The sequence below is a fragment of the Pleurodeles waltl genome, chromosome 7 (genome assembly GCF_031143425.1).
Source record: "Pleurodeles waltl isolate 20211129_DDA chromosome 7, aPleWal1.hap1.20221129, whole genome shotgun sequence".
In the NCBI taxonomy this organism is placed as follows: Eukaryota; Metazoa; Chordata; class Amphibia; order Caudata; family Salamandridae; genus Pleurodeles; species Pleurodeles waltl.
The window spans coordinates 40,929,841-40,956,872 of NC_090446.1; positions in this window are offsets into that span (position 1 = coordinate 40,929,841).

Below are 27,032 nucleotides of genomic sequence, written 5' to 3' on the forward strand. Positions count from 1 at the left end.
CGGCAACAGTGTGCGTGATTCCTTCTTGGCAATTAACCCTTGCAGTTTGGATCAGCAGAGTGCGCAATCATTTTAAGGCATTTGTCAACATCAGGGCGTTGAACGCTTTATGGGCGACTAGAATGCAAAAACCTAGCAATTTCAAGCCAACATAATTTATGCATTGTGCTGATATCATTTTGTTTAACCTTTTGCATTACAGAGTTTAATCTTGAAGACTTATGTTCAGCATGCATATAAATACTGTTCACATGTGATGTACTGCTGCAGGCTTTCAGACTGTGTCAGGGTGTGGTCCCCTTCCAGAGCCTTCTAGAAGTTTTCCCTGCAGCATGCCTGGGTATGGTTTGTGGGCAACGTGTTGAGAACATTCTTGCAGCCCTTCGAAAGCACCATTTATATTGCAAACTAATCAAGTGTGAGTTTCATGTTACCACAGTTGAGTTTTTTGGGGTTATCCTTACCCCTCAAGGTATGGTGATGGCAGAAAAGAAAGTAAAGGCTGTATCCGATTGGCCGACCACAAAGACTGTTTGTGATGTACAATGTTCCTGGGATTTGCAAATTTTTACCGGAGGTTCATAAATCATTTCTCCCAGACAGTGGCTCCAATCACTAAGTTATTAAGAAAGAAGGAGAAATTTGTATGGTCCTCAGAAGCTGACCAAGCCTTTTCAACTTTGAAAGAAGCCTTCTCCACCGCCCCAGTCTTGACTCATCCTGACACGGATCGACCCTTCATAGTGGAAGCTGATGCTTCAGATGTGGCAATAGGAGCAGTTTTGTCGCAACGAAACAAGGACACTGGTCAACTTCATCCTGTAGCTTATATGACTCGGAAGTTGAATGAAGCCAAACAGAACTATGTCATTGCTGAAAAAGAGCTTCTGGCGATTCGTGACGCCTTTAAAGAATGGAGACATCATTTGCTGGGTGCCAAATACACTGTCACGGTATATACTGATCATTGCAATCTTCAGTTTATGAGTTCTGCCAGACTTTTGACTCTACGGCAAGTACGCTGGATGCTGTTTTTTGCCAAATTTGATTTTGTGGTAACCTTCCGGCCTGGTAAAGACAATCGCAAAGCTGATGCCTTGTCTCGCCAAAAGTCTACCACGTTGCCTGCAGTTCAAACCTCCAGAGCTATCATTGCTCCCGACAAAGTCCTATGTATCATCAAAACTGAAGATTTCTTTGAAGACATCCGTAATTCTTTCACTGTTCAGAAATGGCAGACATAGGCCCAAGCAGATCCCAAACGGTCAATCAAGCAAGGATTACCTTTTCATGATGCTCGTTTGTTCGTGCCCACTACCAAACTTCGCAAGATTGTGTTTCATTGGTTGCATGTTATACCTACGGCAGGTCATCCAGGTATTCCAAAAACTCTTGAATTAATCCAACGCTATTTTTGGTGGCTTACCCTAACAAAAGATGTAAAAGCGATGGTAAACAACTGCAAAGTCTGTACTCGCACTAAAACAAGTCATTCAAAACCGAAAGGGTTGTTGCATCCACTTCCAACTCCAAGTCGTCCGTTGGAGCACATTTCTTTAGACTTTAATACCAGTCTACCAGTGGTTCAACAGCATTCAGTAATCCTGGTGGTAGTAGATAGTCTCACGAAATATGGACATTTCATTGCCTGTAAGAAATTGCCCACCTCTAGAGAGCTGGCAACTATTTTACTGAACAGAAAGGTTCGTTATCATGGACTGCCAAAAATGATCCTCTCCAATAGGGGGTCACAATTTACCTCCAATTTCTGGAAGACATGGTGTAAAACATTCCAAGTGACATCTACACTACCTACTAGCCACCATCCTCAAACAAATGTTCAAACGGAGAGAATAGTCAGACTTTCAAGCAATACCTACGTGCTTACGCTGAAAAAGCACTTCATTCTTGGACATCAATGCTCTGGTTAGCTGAGTTAGCCTACAATATCTCATTCCACACTTCTACTGGTGTTACACCTTTTTTTGGCTTGTTTGGCTATCATCCTGACACCTTGCCCATCACAATCCCTCAAGAAAGTTCACTTACTCCAACTGTGTCAGAAACCATTCAACATTTGCATCAAACCCAGAAATTGATTCAACAGCATTTAGAAAAGGCCAAACAAAAATACAAAAAACATTATGACAAGAAACATTGTGAGGGACCGCAGTATCAACCAGGTGACAAAGTGTGGCTTGCCACAAAACATATCCTGTGACCCATAAACTGCAATTGCCAAGATCATTACGGATTCATCCAGTGTTCCACACTTCCCTCTTGAAAAAGGCAGTCCAGAAAGTCCGCCCTCATCCAGCTCCAGTTCTAGTAAAGGGGGAAGAAGAATATGAAGTCAAGAAAGTGTTGGATTCTAAACTGAGAGGGCGTAACCTATTGTACTTAATCTAATGGAAAGGTTATGGCCCTGAAAGTAACTCATGGGTTTCCGCATCTGATATCCATGCTCCAGCACTTGTGAGGCATTTTCATCATCTCAATCCAGACAAACCAGGCCCTAGAGCGCGTCTGGGAGAGGGGAGTACTGTCAACATTAGCTGGCAACTGGAATGCAAAAACCTAGCAATTTCAAGCCAACATAATTTATGCATTGTGCTGATATCATGTTGTTTAACCTTTTGCATTGCAGAGTTTAATATTGAAGACTTATGTTCAGCATGCATATAAATACTGTTCACATGTGATGTACTGCTGCAGGCTTTCAGACTGTGTCAGGGTGTGGTCCCCTTCCAGGGCCTTCTAGAAGTTTTCCCTGCAGCATGCCTGGGTGTGGTTTGTGGGCTGGGCCAAGACACTATATAAGGGAGCCAGCCCAGCTCCACGTGCTCACTATTCAGAGGTCCCAGTGCAGATCAGCAGCAACTTCCTGAGCTCCCGTTCCTGTGACCTACTTTGATCTTTCAGGCCTCTGCCCTTCATTTACATTGGTGATCCTTGATCAGGGCGGTAAGACGGAGGTCGGGCTCGGGCCCCCGACCCCGTTATCGAGGACGCTCGAGTTCTTGGGCCTAATCTTTGCATGATAAACAATTCTACTCTTGTGCGTGTGAATGTGCGCTTGGTCGTTTTGTGGCATTTGCATGCGGATACTAGAATCGGCAAGACGTGCGATTCTTTCTCTGTGCTTAATTCATGTTATTCAGTGTGCACTACCATTCTTTGGCAGTTACATGGTGGCATTCGAATCGGTAAGATGCGTGATTCATTTTCTTGTGCTTTAACCCTTGATATTCATTGTGCGCTACCATTCCTTGCCAGTTACATGGTGGCATTCGAATCAGCAAGACGCACAATTATTTTCTCGTTCTTAATTCATGTTATTCATTGTGCACTACCGTTCCTTGGCAGTTACATGGTGGCATTCGAATCGGCAAGACGCGCAATTCATTGTGCGCAACCAATCCTCGGCAGTTACATAGTGGCATTTGAATCAGCAAGACGTGCAATTCTTTTCTCGTGCTTAATTCATGTTATTCATTGTGCGCAACCATTCCTTGGCAGTTACATGGTGGTACTCAAATCGGCAAGACGCGCAATTCATTTTCTGTGTTTGAAAAAATGGTGTTCATTATGCGCTACCATTCTAAGGCATTTACTTGGTGGTTTTCGAATTGACAAGTCGTCTGATTTATTTCTCGAGTCTAACTTGTGTTATTCCTGGTGCACGATCATTCTATGATATTTACTAACTATGTGAAAATCTACAATGTGCACAATTCATGTTCTGGCAATTTGAGAGAACAAAAAAGGCCAGAGTTCTAGATGTAATGTTGTGTGCTCCTAATATGTTTTCTCAAAACATGATTCATCTGATGGTTTATAAATCATTCAGATTGTTTCCTGATTCTCATGCAATGGAAAGTACTTGAATTTGAAAGTTGCATTTAACCTTTCTTGATTTCTTCAAAGGTATACAATCATTTTGAAGCATAGTCATTTTAAGTCTATTGCTTAGGTTGTCCATGTTTTTTCAGAATGATAATGCTTAGGGTCATAGCCTAGTATAGATTCATATGATATGGGGGGTTATTACAACTTTGGAGGAGGTGTTAATCCGTCCCAAATGTGACGGATATACCAGCAGCCGTATTATGAGTTCCATAGGATATAATGGACTCGTAATACGGCTGGTGGTATATCCGTCACTTTACCTTCACTTTTGGGACGGATCAACACCTCCTCCAAAGTTGTAATAACCCCCATAATCTTGATATTGTGTGTTTTAACCTTTTGCTTCCTACAGGTCTCCTTCCCAGCGGATCCCTTCCTAATTCCCCTTTTCCCCACTTGGAGTCTCTTAGACTCTGTGACAATTCTAATCAGAGTATTGGAGATGTCTTGTGGTGGAAGTGTTGGGAGCGTGCACAGACCCCGAGGATTGGGTGACTCTGACAGCATTTGAATCTTGATGGTTGAATCAGCAACAATGTGCGTGATTCATTCTTGGCAACTAATCTTTGCAGTTCAGCTCGGCAGAGTGCGCAATCATTTCAAGGTATTGGAATCTTGATGGTTGAATCGGCAACAGTGTGTGCAATTCATTCTTGGCAATTAACCCTTGCAGTTCAGATCGGCAGAGTGCGTGATCATTCCAGGTACTAGAGTCTTGATGCATAGTCTGGCAATAAGGTGCGCAATCACTTCTGGGCAATTGTATCTTGAAACTTAGATTAAACAGAGTGTAATCTTTATGGACAAAACAAGTTTAGTCAGTTTGCCAATTCTACAGTATCATTCATGAATCCTATAGCAGTTATTTATTTGGGAACAAATGTACTCATTGACTCTTGTTGTGATGTAATTGCTATTCTAAGGATTAACATGAGAGAGTTCACTGTTGAGATTATATGATTATAAAAAGATCACGTTATTGAAAAGTTCTTGATCTCCCATGTTATAAGAGCATAAAGAATTCAAACAAAGTTCATGAAGATTAATGTGAATGACCTTGCTATTGTGTTCTTAACTCTTGCTTCCACAGGTCTCCTTCCCCGCTGTTCCCAACCTAAACCCCATACCCCACTCGTCTGTTCTTTAACTCTGTGCTATGATAGCTAGTACATTTTGGAGCTGCCAAGAGGTGGACATATTGCTTCTGGGCCTGAGCCCTTGTGAGAGAGCAAAGATATGCCCTGGAATGCCCAACATTGCTGCATGAGCCTCCAACGCCACTTCAGCCCAAGCTGATGTCTCCAAATCATTGCCTTTTGAGCAGTCTACAGGTAATTCAGTGGCTGTCACAACTTTCTTTGGACCAGTAAACAACCCCCCCCCCTCCAGCTGAGATTCACAAGAGGTTAAGAGTGTTGTTATGAGCATCAGTCACTTGGTGCTGCTGACCAAGTAGGTGTTGATCAGGTGAACCAGTTTCTCAATCACCATAGTGACACTGGCTCCTGAATCCCTGTAGACGTCAACCTCAACACCATTTATTAGGGGAAGTTGCTTGTACTTACCCATATTAAGGGGACAAGCAACTAAGGTAGCAAAGTTGATACCACCATCAGAGACTAAAACAGCATCTGTGGTCTCCCTAACAAGACCAACCCCAACTACATTACCAATGGTGAGCCCAGCAGGTAGTGGGAGCCTTGGTGTTTTTCTTTGGACAAGTGGGATCACTTGCCCAATGGCCTTTTCCTTTACATAAATAAAACCATGGCTTGTTCTGATTGTTAGAAGAGGATTTGGACCCACCTCCCCCAGAGGATTTTTGTGGGCCTGATGAAGACTCAGAATGTTTTTTTATCTTTGTCCCCACCCTTGTCAGAAGAAATACCATCCTTCTTCTTGCCATCCTTGTCACCACCTCTATGAGTTTTTCTGCGCACCCTTGTTCTGACCCATTTGTCTACCTTCTTTCCCAATTCTTGGAGAGAGGTCAGATCTGAGTCTACCAAGTACTGATGCAACAAGTTAGACACAACATTATTCAAAATATGCTCTCTCAAAATAAGATTATATAGGCTTTCATAGTCAGTCACCTTACTGCCATGTAACCACCTCGCCTTCACTGAACAGTCTACAAAGTCCGTCCAGTCTTGAGAGGACTCTTTTCTGGTATCTCTGAACTTTATCCTGTATTGTTCAGTGGTTAAGCCAAATCCATCTAAGAGTGCATCTTTCAAAACTTTGTAGTTGTTGGCATCAATCTCTCTGGCAGTAAGGAGCCCATCCCTACCCTTGCCAGTGAAAGATAGCCACACAATAGCAGCCTACTGACTTTGAGGGACCAAATGTACCATACAAGCCTTCTCAAGTGCAGCAAACACTTGTTTATGTCATTCCTCACCCTTGTAAGGGGGGGCAATTTTGTGCAGGTTTCTTGAATCTGTTTCACTTACAGGATGACTGCCAAGAAAGCTGCTCCTTCCACCATGGGGAACTAACCCCAACTTCTGTCTTTCCCTTTCTACATCTAGAGACTCCCTGTCTAAGGCTAACTGCTGCTGTCTCAGCTTCAGTCTAGCCTCTTCCAACCTCAGCTTTCTTAGTTCCCTGTCTAGGGTGTTATCCTCAGGGTAGGAGGATTGGGAATGCTCTGATACAGAGGTGATGTGGGAATTGGCAGAAGTGGACCTGTCCCTAACTGGCTGAACTCTAGTTACCTGGCCTTTTGGTGTGAAAGGTGCCCTACTGATGTGTGACCCCCTCCCACTACTAGCTTCACTAGATGGCCTGTTAGCTGACAGGTCTTTGGAGGAACCCTCCCCAGAGTCCTGAGGGCCCTCCCCTGAGTCTACCTAGTTACCCTCCTCCTTTATCTCCTGATCCTGGGATGGGCCAGACTGGTTCTGGTCACTTTCTAGGAGAAAGCTAAGGAGAAGACCTTTGGTAGGGTTCTTACCAATACTTAAACTTCTTTCTATGCAGAGACCCCTCAAACGTTTAAAGTTTACATTGCCATATGTTGTCTGGACAACTTTTGGGGTGGCCTCCACTGCAGACATAGGCCCTCATTCTGACCTTGGCGGGCGGCGGAGGCCGCCCGCCAAAGTCCCGCCGTCAGGTTACCGTTCCGCGGTCAAAAGACCGCGGCAGTAATTCTGACTTTCCCGCTGGGCTGGCGGGCGGTCGCCTTCAGACCGCCCGCCAGCCCAGCGGGAAAGAGGCTTCCACGATGAAGCCGGCTCGGAATCGAGCCGGCGGAGTGGAAGCTGTGCGACGGGTGCAGTTGCACCCGTCGCGTATTTCACTGTCTGCGCAGCAGACAGTGAAATACATGTAGGGGCCCTCTTACGGGGGCCCCTGCAATGCCCATGCCAGTGGCATGGGCACTGCAGGGGCCCCCAGGGGCCCCGCGACCCCCCCTACCGCCATCCGGATCCCGGCGGGATCTGGATGGCGGTAGGGGGGGTCGGAATCCCCGCGGCGGTGCAGCAAGCTGCGCCGCCGTGGAGGATTCAATGGGGCGGCGGTACACTGGCGGGAGCCCGCCAGTGGTGCCGGTCCGACCGCGGCTTTACCGCCGCGGTCGGAATCCCCATTGGAGCACCGCCGGCCTGTCGGCGGTGCTCCCGCGGTCCTCCGCCCTGGCGGTCTTTGACCGCCAGGGTCAGAATGAGGGCCATAGTTGCAAGAAAGAGTTTAGGATAGAGAGAAAAAGTTTAGAAACGTTTAAAGAAAAGGGAAAGAGATTTTTTCAAATTTTTAGAAACTTTTAGAAACTTTTTAGAAAGTTTTCAGAAAGAGAGTTACACTAGTTAGGTTAATGGTGTATATTTGTAAGCATTTGGAATATGTTTTTCTTAAGAGAAGCACCAATGACAAAGTGGTAAAGCAGTTACAAGTACTTATGCCACCCCTGAACCACCAACGAAGGAGGCTGGCCTGGCTTGTAGTGGGTACTTTATGGTACGTACACCTAGTGCCAGGTCCAGTTATCCCTTATTAGTAGATTAGTAGTGTTCTAGCAGCTTAGGCTGATAGAGGTAGCTATAGCAGAGCAGCTTAGGCTGAACTAGGAGACATGCAAAGCTCCTACTATACCACTTATATCATATAGCACTATATCACAAGAAACACAATGCTCAGAGGTACTTTATTTTAGTGACAATGTGCAAAAATATCTCAGAGGATATACTCCCTTAGGAGGTAAGTAAAATAAACAAAATATACACACAAACCAAAATCAGGTAAGTAAACAGTTAGAAAAATAGTGCAAGCACTGTAGAATACAATAGGATGCAATAGGCCTAGGGCAACACAAACCATATACTCTGAAAGTGGAATGCGAACCACGAATGGACCCCTAGGCTAGTGTAGTGTATAGAGGGTCACTGGGAGTGTAAGAAACCACTAAGGGTGTCCAAGATACCCAACCTCAAGACCCTGAAAAGTAGGAGCAAATTGATACTACTTCCCCAGAAACACACTAAATCGTGATAGAGGATTCAGCAAAGACCACAACAGACTGCGAAGCACTGAAGACGGATTCCTGGACCTGAAGACCTGCAAAGGAAGGGGACCAAGTCCAAGAGTCCTGAAAGTGTCCAGGGGGGCTGGAGCACACTAAACCCTGGATGAAGGTGAAAAATAGCTGCCTCTGGATAGAAGAAGCTGAAGATTCTGCAACAATGAAAGGTGCTAGGAACTTCTAATTTCTGCAGAAGATGTCCCATGGAGTGCTGGAGGATGCAGCGTTGTTTCTTTTTAGAAGGACCACTAAAACGCCATGCTAGCTGCAAAGGTCGCAGTTGAAGAAAATGGGTGCTGCCCAGGAAGGACCAGGAGGTTGCCACTTGGGAGAGGAGACAGAGGAGACCCCCAGCAACACAGAGAGCCCATGTACAAGAAGGAAGCACCCACAGAAGTCCTTGAGCATGGGTTCAAGAAGACTGAGCACGACAGTCATCTCAACACTACAAAAGAGGGTGCCACGAAGCCGAAGGTCAACTCAGGGATTTGAGCAATGCAGGACAGAGTGCTGGGGACCTGGGCTAGGCTGTGCATGGAGGATTCTTTGCAAAAGTGCACAGCAGCCCTAGCAGCTGCAGTTCACAAAGTGCACAGAATTACTGACTGGAGAGGGTAGGCAAGGACTTACCTCCTCCAAATTTGGACAGTTGGACCACTGGACAGTCTGAGTCACTTGGGTCCACCACCTGTGTTCCAGGGTCTCAGGATGAGAGGGGTCCCAGAGTCCCGGTGACGCTGAATTTTGGTGCCTGCTGGAGTAGGAGGAAGATTCAGTCGACCCACAGGAGATTTCTTTGTGGCCAGTGCAGGATGAAGGCAGGCAGCCCTCAAAGCATGCACCACCAGGTAACAGTTGAGAAAGCCAGCAGCTTTAGGCGCTACGATGTCGCTGGTAGTTTTCTTGCTACTTTGTTGCAGATTTGCAAGCATCTGGAGCAGTCAGCAGTCGATCCTTGGCAGAAGTCAAAGAGGGAGATGCAGAGGAACTCTGGGAAATTCTTGCAAGTCGTTATCTGAGGAAAAGTCCACATGAGAGACCCTAAATAGCCCTCAGAGGAGGATTGGCACCCTAGTGAGGTAAGCACCTATCAGGAGGGGTCTCTGATGTCACCTGCTGGCACTGGCCACTCAGAGGCCTCCAGAGTGCCCTCACACCTCTGGATTCAAGATGGCAGAGAGAGGTCTGGGACACACTGGAGGAGGTCTGGGCACCACCCTTGGGGTGGTGATGGACAGGGGAGTGGTCACTTCCCTTTCCTTTGTCCAGTTTCGCACCAGAGCAGGGACTGGGGGTTCCCTGAACCGGTATAGACTGGTTTATGCAAGGGGGGCACCATCTGTGCCCTTCAAAGCATTTCCAGAGGCTGGGGGAGGCTACTCCTCCCCAGCCCTTAACATCTATTTCCAAAGGAAGAGGGTGTAGCCCCAATCCCAGATTTGGCATGGGGGAGACAATTCCATGATCTTAGACATGCTACATGGCCATATTCGGAGTTACCATTGTGAAGCTACATATAGGTATTGACCTATATGTAGTGCACACGTGTAATGGTGTCCCCGCACTCACAAAGTCTGGGGAAATTGCCCTGAACTATGTGGGGGCACCTTGGCTAGTGCCAGGGTGCCCTCACATTTAGTAACTTGGCACCTAACCTTCACTAAGTGAAGGTACGACATATTGGTGACTTATAAGTTACTTAAGTGCAGTGTACAATGGCTGTTAAACAACGTGTGGTTATTTCACTCAGGCTGCAGTGGCAGTCCTGTGTAATGTTTGTCTGAGCTCCCTATGGGTGGCAAAAGAAATGCTTCAGCCCATAGGGATCTCCTGAAACCCCAATTCCCTAGGTACCTAGGTACCATATACTAGGGAATTATAAGGGTGTTCCAGTGCGCCAATTAGAATTAGTGAAAATGTTCACTAGCCAATACTGACAATTTTAAAGGAAGACCGAGCATACGCACTGAGGTTCTGGTTAGCAGAGCCTCAGTGACACACTTAGTCATTACACAGGTACACACATTCAGGCCACAAACTATGAGCACAGGGTCCTGGCTAGCAGGATCCCAGTGAGACAGGCATAAACAAACTTACATACATGTAAAAATGGGGGTAACATGCCAGGCAAGATGGTACTTTCCTACACTTGCCAATTCGACCTGGCAAGTGTACCAACGTGCCAGGCCCAAACCTTTCCTTTTTATGTATGTAAGGCACCCCTAAGGTAGGCCATAGGTAGCCCCATGGGAAGGATGCAGTGTATGTTAAAGATGGGACATGTACTCATATGTTTTACATGCCCTAACAGTGAAATATTGCCAAATTCCTTTTTTCACTGTTGCAAGGCCTATCTCCCTCATATCTTAACATAGGGGCTGACTTTAAATATCTTTTAAGAGCAGTTTACCTTGGAGAACAGATCGAAATAAGGAGTTTGGTGTCGCTGAACACACAATTAAAAAATACATCTTTTGGTAAAGTTGTTTTTTAAAATGCCAGTTTGAAAATGCCACTTTTAGAAAGTGGGCATTTTCTTGCTGAAACCATTCTGCTTGTGTATTCCCTGTCTGGGACAGACTGACATTTGGGCTGTTTGTGACTCTCCACTAGACAGTGACACAAAGGAAGCTTAGGTGTAGCCTGCATATCCTGAAGGACCATCTGGGCTGGAGTGGAGGGAGGAGTGGTCAATTGCACCTGAAAGGGCTGTGCCTGCCCTCACACAATGCAGTCACCAATCCTATGGTGTGAGTCTGGGGCCAGACCTGGGCAACGCAGGATCTTGTGAACAACAGAGACTTTATTTTGAAGTTTGCCTACTTCATAGGCAAAAAGTGTTAAAAGTAGTGGACCCAAAACCCCAGATTGTTAGATTACTTCTAGAACCAAGAGGAACCTCTGCCAAGGAGAAGAACTGAAGAGCTGGAGGAGGAGTACTGCCCCTTTGCCTGTGAATGTGCTTTGCTGGGTTGGCATACAGTTGCTGCTTCTGCCTGAAAGAGGTCAAAGACTGGGCTTTGTGGTATATTCCTGGTTGCGAAACATTTCCAAGGGCTTTGACTGTGCTTGCCTCCTGTTTTGAAGTCTCTGGGCCATCAAAGACTTCCCCTTCAAGAACCTGGACTCTCTTCTGAGACTCCTGCCCTGCCAAGTGGTGCCCTATCCATTCCCTGGGCCCTTGAAAGGTAAAGCTGGTAGAACAAGGACCGAAATCCACACACAGGAAGCCAAGCAGGGAATATGTCAATGCACCACCTGCATCGCAGCTAGAGAAACAACTCAACAACTGCTTGCGGCTGCTGAAAACGACGCAAACTGCATGCAGCACGGTTTTCCATCACCATGCGGCTGGATTTCTCATGCATCATCGCTGGGCTTAAAAAATCAGTGTAAACCTGCGCAGACCCAAGGTGCCCCGTCCTGAAAATGACGCACAGCCTCAGTTGCAAGTCAGAAAACTACGCATAGCAGACTTTTTTGACACACTCTCGCTGGGGCAGTTTTATTTTTGACATAAAACAGGTACTTTGTGTAGCAACAACATTTCCATTGCTTTCTATGGAGTAAGACTCTTTTTATTTTAAAAATTCATATTGTTAGAAATGGGGTCTTTCCTTGGCAGTCAGGTTACCCCCTGTCCGAGCAAAGGCCCTCACACTAATCAGGGTAAGTCACACACAATCAAAATCATCCTGTGCCCACCCTCTGGTAGCATGGCACTGAACAGTCAGGCTTAACTTAGAAGGCAATGTTTGAAATATTTGTGCAATAAATCATGCAATAACATGGTAGATCACCACATTAATACACCACACAGTGTTTAGAAAAATTTATAATATTTATCTGGATAAATGCAGGTCAAAATGATTAAGATCCAATAAGTATATGTTGAACTATCACTGTAACAATGATATAAAGTGCCTTTAGCCTCTTAAAAGCAACAGATGTCTCTTGCAAGCACAACATACCTGGTTTTCATTCAAATTCTCCACAAGGGACCACAGGCGCTGCATCGATTCCTCTCAGGAAGTCGGGCTGCTTCGTTCCGACTCATCTTTGCGTCGATCCAGTGGGCTGTGCCTCAAATTTCCAGTTGCTACGCTGGCGCTGCATTGATCTTCTCCTTGCAAAGTCAGGCTGCATCGTTCCGGTTCAGCGTGCAGTGATTTTCTCACCGCGATGCAGGCTGTGCATCGTTTTCTGCAGGATGTGCGTCAGTTTTTGCCACCCAGAGAGTTCTCTTGCAGGAATGAAGTCCTGAGACTTCACGGATCAGGAGGCAAGCTCTATCCAAGCCATTGGAGAGCACTTCTCAGAACAGCCAGAGAGCAGCAAGGCAGCAGGGCAACAGCAAGGCAGCAGTCCTTCTCAGAAAAGCAGTCAGGTGAGTCCTTTGAGCAGCCAGGCAGTTCTTCTTGGCAGGGTGCAGGTTCTGGTTCAGGTTCTCTTCTCCAAGAAGTGTCTGTGACAAGAGTGTCTTGTCAAGAAGTGTCTATTTTGGTAGGGTCAGAGACTTTGAAGTGTGGAGACTTCAAAGAGTGGCTTAGAAGTGCACAAGGTCCCCTTTCAGTTCCATCCTGTCTGCCAGGGTCCCAGTAGGGGGTGTGACATTCCTTTGTGTGAGGGCAGGCTACTGTCTTTTGACATGTAAGTGCCAGACCCTCCACCCTCCCAGCCCAGGAAGACCCATTCAATATGCAGATGTGTGCAAGTGTGACTGAGCATCCTGTGTTTGGGGTAGTCTGAGTGAATTCACAAGGGAGCTGTCAACTAAACCTAGCCAGGCATGGATTGGAAGGTACAGAACGATTTGTGCAGAAAAATGCTCACTTTCTAAAGTAGCATTTCTAAAATAGTAATATAGTTTTGTATCACCATTCTGGCCATACTAAATATGACCTGGTTACTCCTTTCAGATCAGCATCTACCACTCAAACAGTATATGAGGGAATCCATAATGCTATCCCATTAAAGGAGCAGGCCTCACAGCAGTGTAAAACAAATTTAGGAGTTTTACACTACCAGGACATATAGATCACACATGTTCATGTTCTGCCTTTTAGCCTACATAGCACCATGCCCTATGGGGTACCTAGGACCAACCTTAGGGGTGACGTATATGTAAAAAAGCGGAGTGTAAGGCTTGGCAATTACTTTTAAATGCCAAGTCGAAGTGGTAGTGACACTGCACACAAAGGCACTGCAGTGGCAGGCCTGAGACATGGTTAGGGGGCTACGTATGTGGGTGGCACAACCACTGCTGCAGCCCATTAGTATCATTTAATTTATAGGCCCTGGGCACATGTAGTGCTCTTGACTAGGGACTTACAAGTGAATTAAATAAGCCAATTGGGTATGAGCCAATGTCACCATGTTTTAAGGAGAGAGCATATGTACTTTAGCACTGATTAGCAATGGTAAAGTGTGCAGAGTCTTAAAGCCAGCAAAAAAAAGAGGTCAGAAAAAGAGAAGGAGGAAGGCAAAAAGTTTGTGGGTGATCCTGCAGAAAGGCCATTTCCAACACATATCTTGGCTTGTGTATGTTGGATTTTTGTTGTTCTGGCATTGTCTGATTTAGATAAATATTGCCTATTTTCTTAACTGGTGTGGTGTCCATTTTGTAGTGTTTTCACTGTATTTCTGTGTGTTTTGATACAAATACTTTACACATTGCCTTTGAGATAAACCTGAGTGCTTGTGCCAAGCTACCAAGGGGATGGGCAAGGGTTGTCTAAGTGTATAACTCAATTGCCCTGACCACAGTGAGGGACCCTGCTTGGGCAGAGTGCAAACTGAATGCCAGCCAGAGACCCCATTTCTAATATTGGTGATCAGCAGTGAGAATAGAGCTTGTATTTGTACTTGACATATAGGCGGTCATTCTGACCGCCGCCCGCCATGCGGTTACCGCCGAATGACCGCACCGCGGTCAAAAGACCGCGGCGGCCATTCTGTCTTTCCCGCTGGGCCGGCGGGCGACCGCCAAAGGATCGCCCGCCGGCCCAGCGGGAAAGCCACTGCAGCAAGGAAGCCGGCTCCGAATGGAGCCGGCGGAGTTGCAGGGGTGCGACGGGTGCAGTTGCACCCGTCGCGATTTTCACTGTCTGCTAAGCAGGGCCCCACAACACCTGTTCCCGCCAGCCTCTTCCTGGCGGCTTTTACCGCCAGGAACAGGCTGGCAGGAAGGGGGTCGGAATCCCCATGGCGGCGCTGAAAGCAGCGCCGCCATGGAGGATTCCCTGGGCCAGGGGTATTCCGGCGGGAAACCGCCGGATCCCCTTTTCTGACCGCGGCTTTACCGCCGCAGTCAGAATAGCCCAGGAAGCCCCGCCAGCCTGTTGGCGGTGCTTCCGTTGCCCGTGGCCCTGGCGGTTTGAAACCGCCAGGGTCAGAATGAGGGCCATAGTGATTAAGTGCACACTACTGTTTTCAGTGCAGACCATTACGTGACCACATACTACTTGGTTTTGCTTTTTCTCTTTTTGGACTTTTACTACTTCCATTTTTTGTATTTTTAACTTTTCTTGAGAACTCTCTGAACTACTTTTGGAACATTGCATTTTTTAGTGAACCATACTAACATGTCTCAATCCGGGGATGCACCAGCTGTGGCTAAAAAGGCTGTGTTTAAGTTGGAGAAACGGGAGAAGTACAGAGTGGCTCGACTGAAGCAGTTTTGTAAGAATCTTGCCTGCCCAATCAAGAGTTTCTCCAGGAAGGAGGAGCTGCAAAAGGCATTGAGGACCTGGGTGGCAGCAGAGGAGGCTGGGAGGCACACAAAGGAGGAGGAGAATGAGGAAGATGAGGAGGTGCAGTTTATACAGGTGATGTAGTGGATGTACCTGTTCTGCCTGGGGAAGGGTCTCCAGGACAGGCAGAAGTGTGTCATCCAAGGGTATGACTCCTGAGGATTTGCAGGACAGACAGGAAGATATGGTGTACCTGTTTGAGTAAGAGAAGATGGAGAGGGAGCTGGAAGAAAGGAGGCTGGCCATTGAAGAGAAAAATATGCTTTTGGCTCATGAGCTCAGATTAAGGGAGCTGGATCAGAGGAGCCAACCTAGTACAGATGATGGCAGCAGTACCTCAGTGCAGCCTGGGAGGATGGTACACATTCTTAAAGATCTGGTGAAGGATTACAAGAGGGAGGATGACATTTATCTATGGTTCAAGGGTATGAGTCTGCTCTCCACATGACCATGGTCCCTGAAGGACATGGGGGGTGGGGCTGTGGAAGCACTTTGCGGTAGAGTGGAGGGACGCCCCACTCACAAGATATGGGCTAACCCCTGAGAAGAAGTTTAGGTCCTACAAAAAGAAGGAATACCAAACCTGGTTTGAATCTGTTTTTCTAAACTGGTCTATTACTGTGTGTTTTGATACAAATACTTTACACTTTGTCTTTAAGATAAGCCCTACTGATTGTGCCAAGCTACCAAAGGGGTGAGCAGGGGTTATCTACGTGTGTATCTCCATTGCCCTGACTAGAGTGAGGGTCCTTGCTTGGACAGAGTGCAAACTGACCGCAAACCAGAGTCCTCATTTCTAACATTAACCATAACTAAATTTGACATCCTGAGGGGCTTATTTACAAGCCCCTCTCTGCCACCAGAATGTCACATTTATGACAGTCCGGTGCTGCACATTACAGATCCATATCTACAAGGCCACGTAAAGCCAACCTGCATGGCTTTACTTGTCCTTGTAGATATAGAATGAGACAGCGCAAGTCACTGCATTGTCTTAGACTGTGATAGGGAGGTGTTCCATGGGCGTTGGTGGGTGCACACATGTAACACCCATGGCATTTGACACGTTCCCTGATCTACAAGGTTTCATAAATCTTGGAATGTGTCAAAAGCATACACCTCCCTAGGGGAGGCATAACAAGGAGAAATAACATTCTCCTAGTTTTTTCTACAACACACATAGAAAGAAGAAAACACCTCCATTGTCCCTTCCTGCACAACAGCAATCACCCCTTCAATGCAGACACCCTTGCACCAGCACACAGTGAAAGAACAGGAATGTGCTGTATCTTAATGATACTGCACATTCCTGCCCTATCCTTTTTACGCAGAGCAGCAAGATTCCTTGCAGCCCTACCCACCCCAAAACCTTGTAAATATGGCCCTGGAGCTTTATCTTTATCTGGAATGGCAAAATGAACACTGTGTAATTTTCATGGGAGATCAGAGAACACTTTTTCTTCTTACAGAAAGCCTAGAAAGCAAACTGTTCTTCCAACAAAAGAAATAAAAACACAACTTATTGTCTCCTGATGGCATTTCAAATGGTTTGACATAAGGCCTGGCTGTTTGCCACAGTCTATCCTAGACAAAGTAGGTCCCTTTACCTGCCAATACAACAGATGTGTTTCTGTTGGACTACCACATTGAAACTGCTTCTGTATATGTATTCTTTATCATCTAATATTCACTTTATGTGCATTATATTGCTTTGTTGTCTGCTTGGTGCATGGGCCATGGTGCAGAAACATACTAATAAGAAAGGAGGAGAAAGTGATTGAATCCATTAAAATGCCTGAGTTTAAAATTGTCCAAATGTAGGGTTAACTTAAGGCAGACAAGGGGAAAATAGGAAAGTACCTGGATGAAACTTGGTTATTGCTGCTTCAATAGGAACAATGACTTGCTAGGTAAATCCAAAGTTGTGTGGCCTTTCTTAAAAAATAGTTGAACATGGCTGTCCGCGTAGGCACGACCTCTGCTGACTGAGGTTGGCCCAATATGTGGCAAAATTGTGGGAGCATTTTTGTCAAAAATGTGAGGGTTGCTAGGCATCCGTGCCAAGGATGCCCAGTCATTTTCATTTTCTTTCAAAGAAATAAACCTTCAAACTGGGGGTTTGCATTTGTAAAACAAAAAGACAGCAAAAATTATGCACTTGGAGTTTCTACCCTCACATTAGCAACACTGTTCTTTTTCCTATTTGGAAGTGCTAAGCCTTTAATGGTGGACGTGAACCAAAAATAAAAAAACAATTGAGTTGAAGCACTGCCATAAATAGTGTGGGCCTTAGAAGTAGTGATATGAGGGAAGCATGGACAGCTGGGGCTCCAATCTCCAGAAACCAGCTTGCTCCCCCTTGATTTAGAACCCCAAAGTAAGTAAAAAAGACATTCATGAATTTTTGGCAGATGCCCCTTTTAAATACACCTCTAGTGGCCCTGATGTTGGAACTAATCTTGCTCCAAATGTTCTCTCTAAGCTGTCCTGCTGATTTTTGGAGGAGTAGCTGGGCTACATCAAATGCCCAGAAAATAATGCACTGCTTATCAGAGCCTGCCTTAATCAGTCTTTTCTCTCCCTAGACATTCTTTGCTCCTGACTTGTAGTTGTGGCTCTAAGCCTTCTATTACGAAATATAAAGGAAAGAAAAATAGGGGTTTAGTCCTATTTATTGCTTCAAGTTATTATTATTATTATTATTATTATTATTAGTAGTAGTAGCAGTAGTAGTAGTAGTACTACTACTAGTAGAAGTAGCAGTACTAGTCGTAGCAGTTGTGGCAGAAGCAGTAGTTGTAGCATTATTATTATTATTATCATTATTATTATTATTATTATTATTAATAATATTATTTGTAGGTTACCTGATTACTTCAAAAACTAGAACTAGTATTTATAGCACATATTATACAAATGTGACTACATATTATATCATTAAATGAAGCTAAATAAGTAGGTAAAAACAAAAGAAACATGAGTATTTTTGCCCTCATAGGCCCAAATTTATAGTTTTTTAGTGGCGCATTTGCGCCGCTTTTTTACACAAAAGATGCACAAACTTACAAAATACAATTGCATTTTGTAAGTTTGCACCACTTTTGCATCAAAAGATGACGCAAATGCGGCGCTAAAAAAGTATAAATATGTGCCATAGTCTATCCAGAGTTCTTCATCAGCACATTTTTTAGCTCTTTATTTTTCAGTCTGTATATAATGGGGTTACACAGTGGAGTAAGAGCAGTGTAGGTCAAAGACAATATCTTATTTTCCCCTTTCAACATTTGTCCACTACAGTGACTAAACCAAAGCTGAGGCACAAGATGATGATCAATCAATCTATCAAGGATTTATAGAGCGCACTAATCACCCGTTAGGGTCTCAAGGCGCTGGGGGGGAGCTACTAGTCGTAGAGCCATGTCTTGAGGCATATCCTGAATGTCAAGAGGTCTTGGGTCTGGCGAAGGTGGAGCGGTAGGGAATTCCAGGTCTTGGCGGCTAGGTGAGAGAAGGATCTTCCGGCGGTGGTGCAGTGGATGCGGGGGATGGAGGTGAGGGCAAGGCTGGCGGAGCGAAGATTGCGGGTTGGGGTGTGGAAGGTGACTCTGTCGTTGAGGTAGGCTGGGCCTGTGTCGTGGATGGCTGTGTGTGCGTGGATGAGGAGTTTGAAGGTGATCCTCTTTGATACTGATAGCCAGTGAAGGTCTCTGAGGTGGGGGGGAAATGTGGTTGCGGCATGGGATGTCCAGAATGAGGCGGGCGGATGAGTTCTGGATTCTTTGCAGCTTTGTTAGGAGTTTGGTTGTCATTCCTGCATATAGGGCATTTCTGTAGTCCAGTCAGCTGCTCACCAGGGCGTGGGTGACAGTTTTCCTGGTTTCGACGGGAATTCACTTGAAGATTTTGCGGAGCATGCGGAGAGTGTTGTAGCAGGAAGAGAAGATGGCATTGAACTGCTGAGTCATGCTGAGTGTGGAGTCCAAGATGAAGCCTAGGTTGCGCGCGTGGGTGGTGGGTGAGGGCGCGGTTCCTTGGGAAGTGGGCCACCAGGAGTCATTCCAAGTTAAGGGGTTGGTGCCAAAGATGAGGATTTCTGTCTTGTCTGTGTTTAACTTGAGGTGGCTTGATTCCATCCAGCTGGCGATGACGTGAAGTCCGTTGTGGAGGTTGTTCTTTGCAGTTGTAGGGTCTTGCGTGAGGGAGAGGATGAGCTGAGTGTCGTCTGCGTAGGAAACTATGTTGATGTGGTGGGTTCATGCGATGTTGGCGAGGGGGGCCATGTAAACGTTGAAGAGCATGGGGCTGAGCGAAGATCCTTGGGGAACGCCACAGATGATTCTGGAGGTTTCTGACAGGAACGGTGGGAGGCGGACTCTCTGGGTTCTGCCTGAGAGAAATGACGAGATCCAGTCAAATGCCTTGTCGTGGATTCAAGCGTTGTGGAGGCGTGTGCGGAGAGTGTAATGACATACCATGTCGAAAGCTGCGGAGAGGTCCAGGAGGATGAGTGCTCCTTCGTCGAGCATGGTCCTAATGTCGTCTGTGGCAGCAATGAGTGCAGTTTTGGTGCTGTGGTTTCTGCGGAATCTGGATTGGGAGGTGTTGAGTACCTTGTTGTCTTCCAGGAACCGGGATAGTTGGCTGTTTATGACTTTTTCGATGACCTTGGCTGGGAAGGGGAGGAGGGAGATCGGCTGGTAGCTCTTGGGGTCATCTGGGTCTGCCTTTGGTTTCTTCAGCAGGGCGTTGATTTCTGCGTGTTTCCATCTTTCTGGGAAGGTGACTGACTCGAAGGAACTGTTGATGGTTTTGCAGAGTTGGGGGGCGATGATGATGTTTGCCTTATTGAAGATATGGTGTGGGCAGGGGTCCGATGGTGATCTGAAGTGGATGGAGGCCATGGTGGTGGCAGTGTCCTCTATGTTGACAGGGTTCCAGGTGTGGAGGGGGTGGGTGTTGCTTGGAGCGTTAGGTTCTTGGGTGTTTGTAGTCAGCTGGTGGGTCTCGGGTTTGAAGCTATTGTGGATTTCTTCTATCTTTTGCCGGAAGTGGGTTGCCAGTGAGTTGCAGAACTCCTGTGATGGCAGGGGTTCGTTGGAGCAGGCCCTGGGGGTGGAGAGCTCATTGACGATGCCGAAGAGCTCTTTACTGTTGTGAGCGTTGGCGTTGATGCGGTTTTTAAAGTGGGTCCTTTTGGTGGTGTGGATCAGTTTGTGATGTTTGCATTGGGCATCCTTGAAAGCGATGAGGTTGGTGTTGGTAGGGTCAAGGTGCCAGGTTTTTTCCATTGTGCGACATAGCCTCTTGGATTCCTGTAGTTCTGGGGTGAACCAGCTGGCCTTGATTCTGTGGCAGGTGTTTGGGGTTTTTTTGAGCGGTGCAACGGTGTTGGCGCAATCTTCTATCCAGCGATGCAGGTTGGTGGTGGCTGTGTTGGGGTCTGGGGTCCCAGGGGGTGGGGCCTGGGCGAGAGTGGAGATCAGTTGATCCATTGATATTTTGCTCCAGTTGCGTCAGGGGGGTTGTGTGAGGTGGTGGTGAGTGACTGGTTTCTGGTAGGAGAAGTGGATGCAGCAGTGGTCTGTCCAGCTGAGTTCGGTGGTGTGGCTCAAAGAGACGTGGTTGCTGGCTGAGAAGATGGGGTTGAGTTTGTGGCCTGCGGAGTGAGTGGCTGTAGTGACGAGTTGCTTGAGGCCAAAGTTGGCGAGGTTGTCGATTAGGTTGGTGGTGTTGATATCGTTGTTATTTTCTAGGTAGAAGTTTAGGTCACTGAGGAGGATGTAGTCTGTTGAGGCGAGAGCTTGGGAGCTGATGGTGTCGGCGATGGCGTCGCAGAAATGCGGTCTGGGTCCAGGGGGTCTGTAGACCAGTGTTCCTCTGAGTGTGTTGTTGGGGTTGATGTGGATTTTGAAGTGGAGGTGCTCGGCGGAGTTGATGGTGTCGTGGGAGTTGGTGGAGACTCTTATGGTTTTTTGTGGACTATGGCGAATCCTCCTCCTGGTCTGTTGATTCGGTCTCTTCTGGTGATCTTGTAGTTTTCAGGTATGGCTATGGCTACGTCTGGTTCCGAGGCCGAATTCATCCAGGTTTCGGTGAGGAATGCGACGTTGGGCGAGTATGTGGTCAGGAAGTCCCAGAGTTCAATTGCATGTTTGTGGAGGAAGCGGGTGTTAAGTAGGATGCATCTTAGGCGGTTGTCTGTTTTGATTTGGAGTTTGGAGGTTAGGTCGCAGGTGAAATTGCAGGCTCTGCAGAAGAAGGGTCCTTTGGTGCACGTCGGTGTGGGCTGGAAGCAGATGGAGGAGCGTCCTGGATTAAGGGCGTGGAGTTCATTGGCAGTGTAAAGGTGTTCGGTGGCGTGGAAGGCGTGTTGGCCAGGGGTCTGGCGCTGGGCGCGGTCTTGGCGCGGACGGGTGCAGACGGGCTTGCCTTTGGTGCTGCGGCCGGCATAAGAGGGGAGGTGGGAGGGAGTGGCAGCTGGGAGGAGGGAGGGAAACCTCCAATGGGAGTGCGGGGGGCAGGGACAGCAGGAGTCAGGAGCGGGAAGAGCAGTGGTGAGGAGGAAGCGACCTGCCTGCAAGGATGATCAGTGTTACCACTCTACTCTACAGCAAAACCTCTACCTACCCGGCCTAATCCCTGTAATTACCCTGCAGTAGAGTAAGTTAAGTTTTCTTTCCCTACTGCCAAGTGACTGTATTTGTTGGAAATAATTTGTAGTGGAGGGCAAGGCCAGGGAGGAAAGTGGAACTTACCTGCCTTTATCCTGGGCCCCAGTACCTCCCACCAGCTGGCAGCGCCTTCAGCCTCCTAGTGGCAACAATGTTGGCACCATCACTGGCAACTGGTAGCCACTCATACATGTCTGACTACTGCTGTCCCTCCGCTCAGACTCCACTTTTCAGTGCCCCAGCTCACATGGAGGGAAACGTTGAGAAGCTTCAGACGAGCGTGGAGAACACCCTCTTCAAGCTCTTTTTGATTTTTTTGTTTTGATCGGAGGGACATTTGCTGTGGGTGGAGAGGGTGGGAATTGGGAAGGAAGTTGGGAGATACCTTTGACTTGAATATTGGCTGGGGAGAGGGTTGGGCCTGTTGAGGATGGAGAGGAGTTGGCCTTTTGTGGGTGGAGAGGGGTGGGTTTTGCATTGTCAAATAAATAAAGGACAAGGTCGCCTTCCCATCTAGGTGAGCTCCAACTTTAAGATTATTCAAAAGGATTATCCATCACAGGCAACTTAATTGAAAGACAAATGCATAGTTAGTAGGTTATACATTCATCTCATACCTTTAAAAAAAACTGAGACCAGACTACATCCACCATGACGCAACAAAGAAAAGAATATCTGATAGTATAAGAAAAACTAGTAACAGTAACTTCTTCTGAGCAATTCAGAGCAATTTAATTAAATTAAAGTTACAAAATCCCCAAGTCAGGAGAAGAGGACTCATTCAGGAGTGGAGTCAACAAGGTTCAGAGTTTATGCAACATATGGCCTACATGATGATGTTGACGAATGATGCTTGGGTGGATAAATGGGGCCGGTGTGGGATATTGCTCACGTAATAGAAGAAACCCCCAATAAGTTGGCGTTGCTTTTACCACTCCCACCCAACCAAGTGTGTGATCCATTTATAGTGTAAATTAAGTCACCTCAATAAATCACACAGCCCGGGGAAGAGGGCTATTGGTTTGATGAATGGATAAGAAAAGGGATTTGGGGAAAGGTGTGACAAAGATAAACACTACACAACAGCAATATTCATCAGGTCGATGATGAGCAGTACATCAACATCAATGTGCTGTGGAAGGAAATGAAGAAATAGTTATGACACAGTTCAGTTGAACCCATTGTATAAGTCCTTCAGCCACAGAGAGCCAAGTTATTATTATATATATATATATATATATATATATATATATATATATATATATATATATATATTCTGTCATCTAGGTTTGAAAAACTACAAATTATAGAAGAGTGAACTGAACCCACACAGTTCTAAAATCGATGATTGTTAAAAAGAAAATTGACACTCTATTGCCAAATTGGGTGGTGCATTTGCATTCTTCTCAGAATGTTTATCACTTTTGTGTTCCTGGCTAAACTGTCTGGTAAGGTAAGCAGGAGTGTTATGGAGCTTTCACCTTTCGTGCAAGAGAAGTAGAGCCCTGCAGATTGTAAAACAGAAATAATATCGTAGAGTCAAGGAGAAGGACAGAAGGTAAGCTTCATGAGGAGTACACCAACTACCAAGACTCAGAGGCAGAGCAAGAGCATAGGCTGTTGCAATCATACATTTTAGCAGCTGCGGCAGATCAATTAATTGAGAAGTTAGAGCAATTTACAAAAAACAAATACATACAAGTAGCTGCATGAATTGGGCTGATCAATATCACTACTTTCAACATAATATTTAGCCAAGTCTGAGCATTGTAATGATGATTATGTGGCCCCTGTAAGTAAAGTTCCCTAAGTATGAGAGGTCCAATCAAATTCAGAAAAAAAAGATCACCCATATAGCCCTAAATCATCAATATCAAGTTCACAAATCCGTTGAAAACCTTCACTCACTGTCTATGTCTGGCACCACATCAATCACTGCTCACAAGTTCTCAAACATATCTCATCACTTATTGGTGCAATAGGTACTTCTTCCAATCCAGGCACGGTGGTGGGTACACAATTGTATCTCCTTTTTGATGCAAGAAACATATTGGAATTTGGCAGATGTGTAAATCAAATGATTTTCTGGGGCAGCCATGCTAAGTGATGAAAAAATAAGGATAGTCATGGGAGGCAGACAGGTACCAGTGTCCTGAAGGGAAGCTTCTTTACTTCACCTCTTCCAAATCCAGTCCAGCCACACATGTGCCTAAAAATGGTGGGGATGCACACGTCAGACAGAAACATAAGGTTCCACTTACTACATTCTTCTTTTTTGACAAAGCAGTTAGATGATAAACAATTAAAACATTCTGTAGTAGCCTACTTAGTTAGAGAAGTAGAGTTTGTCCCCAAGCTCAGGTGGTTCATGCAGAATATGGTCAGCCAATACATTTGAGTCTGATCAATTACCCTCATCCTCTTCCTCCTCCTGTGGTATTTCAGGAACAGTGTAATTGTGTGGCATGAAGTGTTGGTTCATTTTGATCATAGTCAATCTCTCCACTTTTTGAGGAGAGTGACTAGTCGTTCTCACTGTAACAACTGCACCAGATGCACTCAGCACATATTCAGGAGATACCCTGGCCACCAGACAAGCCAGATACTTCATTGCCAGCCTGCTGAGCTCTGGCCATTGGTACATCTGCCCATACCAAAACAACAATCGGTTTTGATCATAAATGTAGGAAGCTGGCCTGGTGTGTGGTGAGTACCTAAGTTACTTACACCTTATTGGACAAAATGGCCACAGCACACAGAAAGTATAGTCCAATAGTATGGCAGGGATAAGTATCCCTGGTAGTATGTTGCTTAGGTGCAAAGTTGAATGGAGTCTCAAGTCCTGTTTAGAGCTGGTGTCTTTTATTTGTAGATACTAGACAACATTATGACATCAACGAGATACAGCCAACACGTGTTTCGTCACACCAGTGACTTTATCAAGGCTGCAAAATAATAATCAAAACAAAAGTTTTGGCATATAGAAGAATAAGGACTCGAGAGTGGGCTCGTAGGAGAGCAAGGGGAAATGACTCCAAAACTGAATATCAGTGACCAGTGAGCCATATGTGAGCTCAGTGAGCTTAAAAGGTGAGTAGGTGAAGGTTGTTATATTTCAAAAAACATGGCAAACAGAATTTGTGGTAGGGACCCGAAATGCAAGGTATAAGACAGACAGTGAGTCACCGTGACCAAACGCTACGTAATCTAGAATCAATGTTAAATGTGGTATAAGGCCAGAATTTATGGTGGATATAAACCAGCTATGTTCTGGAATAAGTACACAAAGACCGTGAAGTGAGGTGAGACAGACTCGAAAAACAAATAAATACAAAGGGACTGAGACAGAGAGATCAGACAGGTAGAAGAGTCAGAACACAAAAACGGAAATTAGAAAGGTTAAACAAGGGTGGGTTGGTAAATAAACCCAAAGTAGAGGTAAGAAAAGGGGAAGGGGGGGGGGAAACAAAAGGAGGCCAGGTGTGTGGCTCATACCTGGGCCGTCCGGCCAGGATGGTACGTAACGGAGGTAAGTATTAGAGGGAGCCCCGTGATCAGTTGAGTGGGCTTTGGAGCGTCAGTAGTAACTGAGAAGAAAGGTAACAATAGTTAAGTAGCCAATAATATAGTGAAGTGGGGGAGTGGTATGTAGACAGTAGATGTAGAGATTAAAGAGAAAATAGGTGACAGGTAATAACTAATAATACATACCTTCTAAAAGTAGACCTAACAATAGTGTGGCTGAGTAAGAAATTAGGCAAGTGTGGAAAGGCAGGTTAGCAGACCCTGATAAGCCTGTGGTCGGAACCTAGCAGGTAGAAGATAAAAGTGAAAGGGAAAAGAAAGCTGAGCTAATTTCTCATAAATGAGGAAAACATATAAATCTAGTAATTTACTAAGTACGAGGCAAGCTACATGGAGTTATAAAAAGTGGAAATGTTATTGAAGACAATTGAAATGTTAAGTCCTATAAGGCGGCAAGGTCGCCACGTAGTGTACAATAGAGACCGGTAACTAAGAAGATACGATATCAGTAAGTCCGGTAATACGTGGCTATGTGATTTACTCGGTAACACACGTTGAGGTGAACTAAACGCAGTCCAGAGCGCTACGGAGACATCATGTCGGTAACAAGTAGAACGCCAAGCAGAGGTGCACTCTACTGTTGGTAGGTGAAAATAGACAGTCAAAAGAGCCCGTGTGTAAGGGGCTGCGTTTTAACGGCGCGGACATTGAATAAAGTCGAAAAAGTGGCATGGCAAGAACTGGGATTACACAATGCGGCAAGTTGTTAAAACGCGGTGTAAACTTAATTGGACAGCGCTTGGTTGCAAGCAAGCCAATAAGTAAGTATACATGAAGACAGTGGAGATAAAGCCGTGGTTGGTATTAAACGCTCGTCGACTAACACGCACGTGGTAAAGAGTAAAACAATATTGAGAACCGAAAGTCAGAAAACAATGGTAGATTGAGGCGAGGGCCTACCTGAGAAGGCGAGGGGATGTGTAGCACCAAGTAGTCTCGACGAGTATCAGTCGGTATAGACCTGTGCTCTCAGCTTAAAAAGAGCAACTAGGAGTAGCATAGAAATAAAAGAGGGACTTTAAAAGTGGGATGTGGAACAGTATGGCGGCCATCTTAAGTGTAGAAAAGTGAGGTCCAAGGACCTGAAAGTAGAAATGACAAGAGAGGTCGATGTAACAGTGAGGCAGCGGTCACAGTAAAAGTATGGAAGACAAGGAGTAAATGCCTAAGAAGCAGTCACACTAAAAAAGGTTGAAAGACAAGGAGTAAATGTCTAAGCATAAAGTGCTACGAAGAAAAAAGGGGGGGGAAGGACAGGAATGAGAAAATGGAAATGCGTGTGAAAAGAAACCCATAGGAAGAAAAGAGATACAGAAATAGAACGCGGTTGGTGTTTAAAAACATGGTAATTGAAAGGTGAAAGAGAAAGAACAAACCCTAATTGGGTGCAGGCTGGGAAGCACTCTGAAGAAAAAGGTAGTCAGGTGTGTTGAGTAAGTTATAGTTTCGTAGAGTGAACCGAGGTGATAGAATGCAAGGGTAGTGGTATGAGTGATGAGAATGGTAGGTAAAATCGGTGTCATATTGGTGAAAGGTCAATGAATAGGTTAAGTTAGGGAATGTAATAATACATATAAATAATAGGTGACG